This window comes from Pan troglodytes, chromosome 5 (genome assembly GCF_028858775.2).
Source record: "Pan troglodytes isolate AG18354 chromosome 5, NHGRI_mPanTro3-v2.0_pri, whole genome shotgun sequence".
In the NCBI taxonomy this organism is placed as follows: Eukaryota; Metazoa; Chordata; class Mammalia; order Primates; family Hominidae; genus Pan; species Pan troglodytes.
Window position 1 is genome coordinate 39,638,212 of NC_072403.2, and position 12,461 is coordinate 39,650,672.

The window sequence follows — 12,461 nt, forward strand, 5'->3', positions numbered from 1 at the left end:
AAACTGGAAGCCTCACATACATCCGAGGCAGGGGGGGATCAGCTGAAAGCTCTCAGATAATGCCCTCCACCAAAATGAGGACAGAAGCCAAGAAAGAGAATGGCGTGGCGTCTGGGAGGCAGGAAGTCCAATTCTGGAGAGTGGTGGAGGCGAGTCGCAGGGCCTCAGGGCTCTGCAGGCCTGGAGAGCGCTCCAGGGAGGGAAGGTGCCGCCAAAGGAACAACAGACTGATCAGATTACCGGAGGTATGTGACTGCCTGGAGAGGAGGTTTAAAGTCTGGTCAGAGAGTTTGGGGATAAACTGATGAAGATGCATAGAAAGCTCAGGGACCGGGGCTTGGTGGCTCAGGACTGTAAATCCCAGCGCTTTGGGAGGCCAAGGTGGGAGGGTCACTTGAGCCCAGGAGTTTGAGACCAGCCAGGGCAATTTAGGGAGACCCATCTCTTCAAAAAACAAACAAACACACAAAACAAACAAAAAAACTGGCCAGGTGTGGTGGCGCGTGCCTGTAGTCCTGTACTCCCAGCTACTTGGGAGAATCTCTTGAGCCCGGGAGGTTGAGGCTGTAGTGAGCCATGATGGTGCCACTGCACTCCAGCCTGGGTGAGACCCTGTCTCAAAAGCAAAAACAAAAACCTCAGGGAATAAACAACAACCAACAGGAAAATTAAACTTTAGGAACCAAAAAGTTTTTTGTTGTTGTTGTTGTTTTTATTTTTGAAATAGAGTCTCACTCTGTTCTCCAGGCTGGAGTGCAGTGACGCGAACCTGGCTAACTGCAACCTCTGCCTCCCAGGTTCAAGCCATTCTCCTGCCTCAGCTTCTCAAGTAGCTGGGATTACAGGTGTGTGCCACCACACCTGGCTAATTTTTGTGTTTTTAGTAGAGATGATGTTTCACCATGTTGGCCAGGCTGGTCTTGAACTCCTGACCTCAAGGGATCCACCTGCCTTGGCCTCCCAAAGTGCTGGGATTACAGGCATGAACCACTGTGCCCTGCCCAAAAAGTTTTACATTAAAGGAAATATAATCCTAATATGCTGTATGGCTCAGCTAGAATAATATTTACATGTTGTAACACTAATGTAAACATGGGATGCTGAGTTAATAAAAACTGTAGTGTAAGTACAGAGGCAGGATGGGGGAGGAGGAGTGGGCAGTGGGCCCGTTAAATCCTCCTAATGGGAAGTTAAAATACAATCTTTGCTAAGTCAATAGATAAAATCGAAAATAAAAGAGCCATAAATTTGTCGTGTATGCATATTACATAGAACTGAGTGGGCCAACAGAGGTGGAAGTAAGCCTGGGGCTGGGGCAGGGACAGATGTTCTTTCTTCATAGCCATGAAGTCCTATTTGACTTTTAAAAGTTATGTCCATGTCACTTTTTTCTTTTTTGAGACAGAGTCTCGCTCTGTCACCCAGGCTGGAGTGCAGTGGCGCGATCTTGGCTCACCGCAACCTCTGCCTCCCGCGGAGAGACTACAGGCACGCACCACTACACCTGGCTAATTTTTTGTATACACAGGTTTTTGCCATGTTGACCTGGTCTCGAACTCCTGAGCTCAAGCGATCCACCCGCCTTGGCCTCCCGAAGCGTGGGGATTACAGGCGTGAGTCACTGTGCCCAGCTATGTGTCACTTTTATAACAAACTTATCTTTTTAAAAAAAGAGGGGAAGGCCGGGCGTGGTGGCTCATGCCTATAATCCCAGCACTTTGGAAGGCCAAGGCAGGTGGATCATGAGGTCAGGAGATCGAGACCATCCTGGTTAACACGGTGAAACCTCGTCTCTACTAAAAATAACAACAACAACAACAACAAACTAGCTGGGCGTGGTGGCGGGTGCCTGTAGTCCCAGCTACTTGGGAGGCTGAGGCAGGAGAATGGCGTGAACCCGGGAGGCGGAGGTTGCAGTGAGCCAAGATTGCGCCACTGCACTCCAGACGGGGTGACAGAGTGAGACTCCGTCTAAAAAAAAAAAAAAAAAAAAAAAACGAGGGGAAAGGAAAAACAGAAGCCCCTAGTATATGGGTCCATGCACCAATGTGGACCCCCCACCTTGCCCTGCTGAAGCACCAAAGGATGCACAGTGCAGGTGGATCAGCACAGGTGGCATGGCTAAGGACTCAGAGAGGGACTGAGCCTGCGAGCCTGCGGGAGGTCAGAGACAGATGCCGATGTGAAAAACTAATGCGCGCTAAGGGGTTAATTGCTCCACCTCTCAGCTATCACAAGGGCTCTTCAGCAGCTTGCTGATGCTCCATATATATTCACTAGCTAGAAGCTTTGACCCTACATTAGAAAGCAACCCTTGGGTGGGATGTAGCTCATGGTAGCCACCCCTGGAGAGGTGTTAGGAGTGCTCAGTGGAGACTGCACCCCTTCCCTTCCCCCATGGGTCATCCAGGCTCAGGGTCTTATGTTTCCCAGGTTCCATGTTGAATGCATGACCTGAAGGGTGAGGGTGCAGGTTTGCATATATAGTTTCTCATATGCACGTGTGTGCACAGGTGTGCACATGTTGACATGTATGTGAGGGCATGTGCCTGTGTGAATGGTGTCTTCAGTGGAGGGGCATGAGTCTGTTCACTCCCTGCACACAGGAACGTAATGGGGAGACTCAGAGCCTCCTTCTCCTGTCTGTTTTGTTTTGTTTGAGATGGAGTCTTGCTCTGTTGCCAGGCTGGAGAGCAGTGGCGCAATCTCAGCTCACTGCAACCTTTGTCTTCTGGGTTCAAGCGATTCTCCTGCCTCAGCCTCCCAAGTAGCTGGGACTACAGGTGCCCACCACAATGCCCGGCTAATTTTTGTATTTTTAGTAGAGACAGGGTTTCGCCACGTTGGCCAGGATGGTCTCGATCTCTTAACCTCACGATCTGCCCACCTCGGCCTCTCAAAGTGCTGGGATTACAGGAGTGAGCCATTGCGCCTGGGCCCCTGCAGATGTTTTTAGAGCTGGCCGTTAGCCAGAGCTGTGTAGCCCACAAAGGAAGTCCTGGGAGCCCCCGCCTGCTCTCTCGATGGGCCTCTGCCATTCTTCTTCACCACGAGACTATGCATCCTCTTCTCTCCTTCGACAAACCTACTTGTAGGTGAGACTCTGAGAGGTTTGCATTTTTAAAAAGGACAAAGTGTTAAGCTAAAGGAATGAATCTTTAACGGTGGGATTTCAGGCCTCTTCCTCTTAGGGGAGGTTTTATTTGTTTTGACTCTGGCTTGGTTTTGGCAGGGAACCTCCCCTGTGTCCCTGGAGCCACCCTGAAGCCCTCAGATCCCTCCTGGAACTGTCAGCTGGGTCACTCTCCCCTTTCGACAGAGCATTTCCTGGGGTGGGAGTCGAGGTGGGGGACATCAGCTTCCTTAAGCTCCAAAGTAGCCCACCTGCCAGGGACCCATGCCCTCTCTGCTGAGCCTTCAGCCCGTCCCCTTCTCTCCTGCCTGCCCTGCTCTGATACAGCCTCCCCGAGGGGAGGCCAGGAAAGATCCACCCCCACTCCTGAGGGGCCGGGGCTGGCCAGGCCGCAGTGGGCAGAGGGCATCCCAGCCACCTCTGCATCTGACTCCACAGCTGTGAGACAGTGCCAGCTCTTACCTGGACTTAGCCCACCTCAGTCGCTGGGGATGCAGCTGCTCTCTCTGAATGGGAGCCTCCAAGAGTCAGATGCAGCAATAAGCCCCTCATCTTCTGCTGGGGCCCCCAGTAGTAGGCTCTGGGGGCTTTGTGCACCAGGGCAGGCTGCAGGGATGTATCAGGCTCTCCCCTCCTCTCCAGAGTGGGGGACAGTTTCATACTCTGCCTGCCACCTTCTCTCCAGGGCAGCCTTGTCTCAGGCCCCATGCTCTGCAGGCCTGCAGGGCCAAAGAGGGAGAAGCCTGGGTGTCTCTGTCTGGCCGAGCCAGCTGGGATGAGGGTCTGGGGACAGGGTTGCATCCCTGGCCTTCCCAGGGCCCAGTCTCCTCATCCTCAGTCTCCTGGCCCCAGGAGACCCCCAGTGGAGCTGAGAGGGCTCAGTGCTGGGGATGGGGCTCGACGGACCCTGGCAGCCTGCTCTGTGGCACTCAGAAGGGGAAGAAGATCTCAGCCCTAGCACAGAGGGCTGGGAGGCTCAGGCACAGAAAGCCTGGTCAGCAGGCCCCATGTTGGCCACACGAGTGACCCTTCTGGGGGCCTGAACCCAGAGCTCTGTCTCCTGGGACGCCAGCAACCCTGCTCCAGCCCCACAGCCTGCCCGGAGCCCTTGTGTGTTCAGCCTGGGGCTCCTCACTGGAGGCCTCAGAGCTCCCCTCTCCCGTGGCCCCAGCCCAGACTGGCTGCTGTCCTTGCCCTGGCCTGGCCCCTGCATGACACTTGTGAGAAGCTGTCAGCCTGGGCTTAGGGCCAGTGACTGGGGACTCTGCCCTGAAGCAAGGCAGCCTGACCCCGGTGTCACTCCTGTCCCCAGAACTGGTAGGGAGGTTGGCCTTCCTCCCCTCCTGCTGCACTGCTGACCCCTGCTGGCCACCCTCGCACACCCTCCCCACACAGGCATTTCTCCACAAGGATCTGCTGCTTGAATGCTCCCAGCACAGGGGGCTCAGCACCTTGCACAGCCTGCTCCAGTGAGAGACGCTTCTGCCTCTCTGAAAAGTTCTTTATCATTAGCTGAAGTCTGAATATTAGTTACTTCTATCTGTTATTCTTAGTTATACTGTCTGTAGTCACATATTTTCATAATAACAATAACAACAACAGATACTGTCTGTGTGCCAGGCGCCGTCCACTATGTCATTTAATCCATTCAACAGCTGTGAGATTGGTGCCTGTGTCATTCCCATTATACAGATGGGAACGTGAGGCCCAGAGAGAGCGTGTCGTCTAAGGCCACCCAGCCATGAAGTCAGGAAGCCACTGAACTTGGAATTGGAATCCAGGGCCCAGGCCTTGCCAGCTGTGCTGTGGACGGCACTGCCATCCCACACCCACCATCTGCTTGTCCCTCTCTGGCTGGTTCTTATTTCCCCACCAGGCCCTGTGGCCCCAACATGAACTCACTCCTCCTCCTCCTCCAGACCTTGCAGCTGGATTGACTGCCTCCTGGAAGCCCTCCAGAGACAGCAAAGAGTGAGGAGTGAGCCACCTGCCCCCTCCCTCCTTATCTTCTGACAGGGAGGGGAAAGGAGGGAAGGGGATAATGGGGTCATATCTGCATGTGGTGTTAGTGGGTCTTCAGTGAAGAGGGGTCTGATCCTACTGCTCCCCTCTCCTCCAGACCTGAGGTCCTCACTCAGAGCCTGGCAGGGCCCCAGGAGTCTGCATTTGGTGGGCTGGTCTGGGCCTGCTCTCACACTGACCCTTGGCAAGATGACCATGGCTGCGGCAATGGGGGTGACATCTTCCTACAGGTTCGTGCCCCGGCCCTGCCCAGCAGACACTAGGTTCTTTTGGGGTCTCAGTAGTGCAGAGAGGGCAGGGCTGGGGTACAGACTTCATTGCCCCTCAGAGGACAAGGAACAGGGAAGGGCATGGAGGGGCTTTCTAGGTTCCAGCCTCCCTGGAGCACAAGGTCACATGCGGAATGAGGAGCTGTGTGGGAGCATGAGGGGTGGGACTCCGGGCAGTTCTGGTTCCCAGAGGTCTGGAGTCCCGCTTCCTTTTGTGACCCTTGGCCACACTCCAGGGCCACAGTTCTGCAGTCATGCTCAGGAACTTCAGCCCTGGCTGCCACCTCAAACCCCTTCCATTTCTCAATTTAACACGGAGACCAGGCAAACAGCTCCCCAGGGAGAGGTACCACATTCAGGAGGATTTGGATTCCTGTGGGTGAGAAACTCGGCCCAGCTTTCATCAAAAGCTTGCCTGGAATCACACCATCTCAGTGTAGGGCAAGACCTCAGTGCATGCATCCAGCTCTATCCATCCATTCAGGGCTAGCGTCCCTGCTGAGTGACCATGTAACTCTGCTTACATACCTCCAGTGACCTAAGCCTCACTACCTCTTAGGGCAGCCCAAAGCCTTCCTCCTCCTGTAGAGCTGGGGTTTGTTTTCGGAGGTGTTCACTCACAAAGCCCAGCCCTGCCCCCTTAGGTGTCCTCAGAACCAGCCTAACCCTCCCTCCTATAATGTTTAGAACAAGTGACCATCTTCCTGCTGAACCTTCTTCCCAACCAGAGCCAAGAGACAGGGCCAGTAAGAACCCCCTTGGAGAACTGGGAGGTGCCCTCCAGAAGGGAGAGAGGTATCTAACGTAACTAACTCCCAACCCTCAGCTGCTGCTGAAACTCCAAGCCCGGCCTTGTCAGCTTTGGTGGGAGAGTGGAGAGAAAGTTCTTGTAAAACTGACCTGTTTTCCCTGCACTTTGGGGGATCTCAGAGGCCCAGGCCAGACTTGCAAGGGAGATGTGTAAAGAGAGAGAGGGCTGGTGGTGCCTGGGCCACAGGGAAGGAGAGACAGGGTGTGGAGGAAGCTGTGTCCCTGCCCAACAGATCCTGGGCTTCAAACCCAGGTGCCCTGACTCCTGAGTCCCCACTGCCCTCCCCAGCCTGGATGCTATACCTTTATTGATGCAGCCACAGACCAACCCTTCCCCTGCCAGCCCCTGCCAGCCACTGTTGCCCATAGAACTGACCATCATCATTAAACCCCCAAGCCCACACCAACCTCAGCCCCCCACCCACTCCCCACCTCAGGCCTGTGCAGTCAGGTCTGTGGCCCCAACGGTGGCGGGTGTTTCATTTTTTTCCTCCTGTGAGCCTCATTCCTCCCAATTCCTCAGCACATGGAGGCAGGACACAAATAAATAAATAAGGTGAAATAAACATGTTTGTCCCTGTTAAGTTTCATCTCATTAGATCTACCTCATCACTCCGGCCTGTCAGCTTCTCTTTAGATCCCAGCTCTGTCATCTGGCATATTTGCCATCGTTCCCTCCAGCTGTGTGGCATCTGCAAATTTGATAAAGTACATGGAGCATGTTTGTCTCAGAGGAAGCCCCTCCCCCCACTGGGTGGCTGGAGCATAGGCGTGCGCGTGTGTCAGTGTGCCCACATGCGAGCATACACACACGCACACGCACACACTTCCCTCTCTCTGGCCCGGGCTCCTCACTCCTGTCCAGTCACCTTCAAGATCCTGGTGGGGCCTGTAATCGCAGTACTTTGGCAGGCCGAGGTGGGCGGATCACAAGGTCAGGAGATCAAGACCATCCTGGCTAACACGGTGAAACCCCATCTCTACTAAAAATACAAAAAATTAGCCGGGCGTGGTAATGGGCGCCTGTAGTCCCAGCTACTCGGGAGACTGAGGCAGGAGAATGGTGTGAACCCGGGAGGCGGAGCTTGCAGTGAGCTGAGATCGCGCCGCTGCACTCCAGCCTGGGTGACAGAGCGAGACTGTCTCAAAAAAAAAAAAAAAAAAAAAGATCCTGGTGGGGATCGTGGGCACCTGCTCCACACAGGGCCTGCATTGAGCAGCAGCATGCTGTGCACATGAGTCCCTGCGTGGGATGGGACGCTCTGAGATGTCCACCCTACCTCACTTCCACTTCCACTGACTGACCTGGTTGGGCCCTGCTGGCTTCTTCCACCAAGCTTTGGTCAAAGCTGACTGGCTGGCATGGGCCCCGGCTCTCCTGGGACTGCTGTGTGGCCGTCCCTTCACTGCTAACCTGCCTGTGCAGCACCCAAACGTGCAGCCTCATCCTCTCTGCTGTGGCTCTGGCTGCTGCTGGTGGAGCTGGCATGGCTGCGTGGCATGAGGACTCCTTGCCTATGCACCTACTGGGCGCCGCTTCTTTCATTCTTCTCTTCAGGGGACTCCAGACCTTGTGTAGGTGGTAATTGCACAGCGAGGGTAGCCAGCTTGGAGGGATTGGCTGCAGTGCCTCACTACAGAATCTGCCAGACACTGCCCTGGTCTCTGCACCAAGGCTTAGCAGAGCCAAAACATCCTACGGCCTGGATACGCCTTCCGGAGTCTTCACATCCATTCCCCACCTTCCAGGCACTGAATGTTGGTGGGTAGAGGACTCAGGTGTTCCCCTGCCTCCCCTACTGCAATGCGAGTGTGTGTCCTCCCCTCACGGAAGATGGCAATAGCCAGTTACCTGTGCCGGCTATCACAGGCCATCGGATGCTGCAGTAACAAACCCTGGATTCTTGGTGGCTTATGACAACATCGGTTGGTTTCTTGATCACACTGTACATTATGGGGCAGCTAGAGCTCCTGCTCCCAGTCGCTGTTACTCTGGGACCCAGGCTGAGGGGCAGCCCCCAGCTGCAGCACCACACCCTGACAGAGGAAAAGAAGGGGCTCTAGAGGTTGTGTCTTGAAGTGCCATTTGTCGCTTCCATTCACATTTCTTTGGCTAAAGCAAGTCATATGGCCATGCCTACTTTCAAAGGGGTGGGGAAATCTAATCTTTTCTGGTGCCAGAATTTTGGCAAATGGCTTCAGTGACTACTCTGTATATGAGCTGTTCCTATCTCTCAGGGTTGCCCCCAGTTCCCACAATACCTCTTGGATGCTCATTCTGGGTCCAGTGTAGAATGTCCTTCCCCTCCCACCTGGGGCCTGCGTACCCAGGGTTTGTCCTGGGTGCTCTCCTTTGCTCTGCAATGCATATCTCCCCTCTCCTCTTCTGCTCCCAGTGCCCATCCCTTCCTTTGAGGGTTGCTCCTCTTCCCTGTGCCCTTATGATTCTGACCAGCCGCCAAGCATGGTTCTGTGCCCTGACCCAATGGAGGCACGGGGCTCGGTCCTCCCCCGCCCGTGCCCCACCATGGTGCTCCCTCCCAGGGATTGGTTGGGAAGTGGGTCCCTCCTTCGTCTCATATGTGTCCTCTAGAAGGGACCTCTAGAAAATGTGGCTCATGCCCAGGACTTGATACTTCCCCTGCCCCTGGGTGGAGCTTCTCTGAGGCCTGCCACCCTGCCTCTAGTGGATTGGTTTACGTGAGCCAGCACATTCACCTTGTGCTGAAGTTTGTCTGAGTTGTGTTTCTGGGGGATCTTGTCCATTCTTGTGTTAATTATCTATTGGGAGTAACAGTCTACCCCCAAACTTAGTAGCTTCATGGTATAACATTTCATAAAAACTGCACACACACACGCACACACACACACACACACACACACACAAAATTGTTGAAACCCAAATACGGCCTGCACCTAAGTTAATAGGATTGTATCAAGGTCAGTTTCCTTGTTTTGATAGTATGTTGTGGTTATGTGGGATATTATCATTGGGGGAAGCTGGGTGAAGGGTACACACGAACTCTCTGTACTATTTTTGCATCATCTTGTGAGTCTTAAACTATTTCAAGTTAAAAAGTAATAATAGGAATTTGGTGGCATAAGACAACCATTATTTACTTATGCTTCCACCCTTTGGGCAGTGTGTGGTGGGAACAGCTTATCTTTTCACCTGGTGCATCTGGGCTGGTACAGAGTAGCTGCACTCACGCATCTGTTGTGTCAGCTGGGATGCTGGAACGGTGGGGCTGGCCAGGCATCTCTCCCCACAAGGCATCTCCAGCTGGGCAGCTGGACCTCTTTCTATGGAGACTCAAGGCCTAAGAGGGCAAAAGGGGAGGCAACGAGGCCTCCTGAGGCCTCAGACTGGAGCTGGCCAGTGTCCTTCTCACCACATTCCACTGGTCAGTGCAGTCATGGGGCCAGCACAGATTCAGGGGAGACAAAATAGACTCCACTTCTTGATGAAAGGAGTGGCAAGGAACGTGTGGCATCTTCAACCCACCGCCATTGCCAAATATGACAGAGACTTCTGAGTTTGTCAGCTCAGATCTAGTCCAACTTTCTCACTTGGGATGAGGAGATGGCAGCTGGAGACAGGAAGAGGGTCAGCCACATGGGAAGTGTCATGGACTTAGGGACAGAGCTGGACTTCCAGCCAGGGCTCATCCACCCTCACCCCATCCAAGCCCTCAGCTCCATGGGTGGGACAGCCTCACCAGCCTGGCATAGCTGCTGGATTCTGTTTTGCACATGTTGGTGTTTGCAATCAGAAAGTTCAGCGGTCCTTCCAGTGTGCTTAAATTAGTCCCCATGAAAACCAAATCATTTCATTTGCAGAGAAGGGCTTAATTGCAAGGGGAACGAGGCAAAGGGAATTCTGTTGCCTGTTTTCATTGAAGAAAATTACTGTACTTTCCTCTGTCTCCTTACTAAACAGAAGCAGCTTAGAAATTGGGCTGTAATCATCAGTGATACCTCCTTACCCTTTCTTCTCAGAGGTTGTTGTTCAGCTCTTTCCCTGTTCCAAGACTGTACTCGGGACTGTTCCTGCTTATCTGCCCGGCCAGGGCAGCCCAGTCCTGGTCCCTTAGTGGGTAACGCTTTCATGGTTTGCAATATAGCCATCCGTCCCTGGAATCTCACCACACCTTCACGATGCTGAGACAATCACCCTGACTTCATGGAGGAGCCTCAGTGATGAACTGGGCCACACTCTTGGCAGGAAGAAACATCCCATCACTTTCTTTAGAAACCAAGTTAAACCTGCTTCAAGCTCTCACTCACAGGGCTGGTGAGAAGTCATGTTTTAGAGGGCCTTCCTGGCCAGCATCTTATACAAATCCTGGAGTTTGTGTGGTTCTGTGCCCGGCCTCTAGACCATCTTCACCACGGCTTCTTCTGTCATGTGGTGCTGGGGGCTAGGCAGGTCCTCGGGGCTCCCCTGGCTGTTCCACTCAAGGAAATGCAAGTAAACACAGCTGCTCCTGGCCAATTTGTCTGGCTAGTCTGGGAGACTTGTCCCATCTCATACAGTCCAGCCTGGTCCCCTCTGTGGTCAGAATAAGGCTGCCTTCCCAGAGATAGCCTGCAGGGGGCGGGGTGTGTGCTGCAAGGCAGTGGGAGGGCTGGGGCTGTGGGAGGGCTGGGGCTGTGGCAGATCAGAGTCACTCAGATTGGAAAAAGAAACACGAGTAAACAAAACCAGCCTGAAAGGAAACTGGAGGAATCCAGACGTTAGAAACTCAGTGCCAGGTTGGGCGCGGTGGCTTATGCCTGCAATTCCAGCACTTGGAGAGGCCAAGGCAGGAGGATTGCTTGAGCCCTGGAGTTTGAGACCAGCCTGGGCAACGTATTAAAACCCTGTGTCTACAAAAAGACAAAATTAATCAAGCATGGTGGCATGTGCCTGTGGTCCCAGCTGTGCCTGTGGTCCCAGCTACCCGGGAGGCTGAGGTAGGAGGATTGCTTGAGTGACGGAGGCTGCAGTGAGCTGCGATTGCACCATTGCACTCCAGCCTGGGCAACAGAGCGAGTCTGTCTCAAAAACAAAACAAAAAAACCTCATTGCCAGGTTCTTCTCCTTCTGGGATCGAGGTTTCCATTAATCTATTTCTTGAATATTTATTGAGTGCCTCCTGTGGGCCTGGCAGTGTTCTGATTGCTGGGGACACAGCAGTGAATGAGCCAGACAGAGGCTTGTGTAGTAACTCACCTAGATACAGGGATAAAGTGATTTGCCCAAGATCCCAGCCACTGAAGGCCAGAGCTGGTCCTGAGGATGCTGAGCCCTAGGCCTCCACCCCCACCCGTGTGCAGCGTCACTCCTGGGAAAACATGGGGGCGCCAGGTGGCATGGTGCCCACAGGGTCCTCCCACCTGCCCTCATCCCTTGCCTCTGTGTCCCTGCACATCATGGGACCCTCTGTTCAGACTCTCTGCTTGTGTCTAGAACTTTCTCTGGGGATGGGTGGAGAGGCTGGCCTGGCTGCCCGGGGAGGAGTGTTTTGGAACAGTTGGGTGACTTAACTGTATAACCGCTCTCCCGCGCCTTCCTTTTGGGGGAGACCGACAGGATAATGGATTTGAGTCCACACACCTGCCTCAGCAAAGGGATTTTTTTTTTTTTTTTTTTTGAGGCTCAAAGTCAATGGTGTATTAATTAAGGGGGAACAGCTGCTACCGCAGCTCTTATGATAAGTCAGTGACAAATGGCCATGTTTACCATCTTCTTGAGTCGAGACTCCGGAAGGTGGCCTGGAGCTCCTTGGTGGATGTCCATGGCTGAGATTTGTGGGGTACAGCCTCCCCTTCCCTGCCCCTGAAGCTTCTTTATCGGTGTCCACTGTGGCCCGAGAGGGCCGTCTGTCACCGAGAAAAGACAGGTCTGCAGCCCAGGGAGCTCTCAGAAGGGATTTGGGCAGAGAAACTGGGACTTCTCAGCAATCACTCCAGCCCACAGATGCCCTTGGACAAACCCACCGCCCCATACTGTCCCTTGTGAAATAAGAGCTGCTTGAAAGGGGACTTGGCCCTGAGAAGCTGAGGAAGGTGGAAAGCCTGCTCTGAAATGTCTGCAGCCTGAGTGAGGCCGAGGACACACCTTGGGGCCTCTGTGCCAAGGCGCTCTGTGTTCCAGAAAGGAAGAAGCTGGGCTGGCAGGGGCCTTTTGTTATTTAGTTTATTTTGATCTCGCTCCTGCTCTCCAAACAGCTTCACAGAAATAG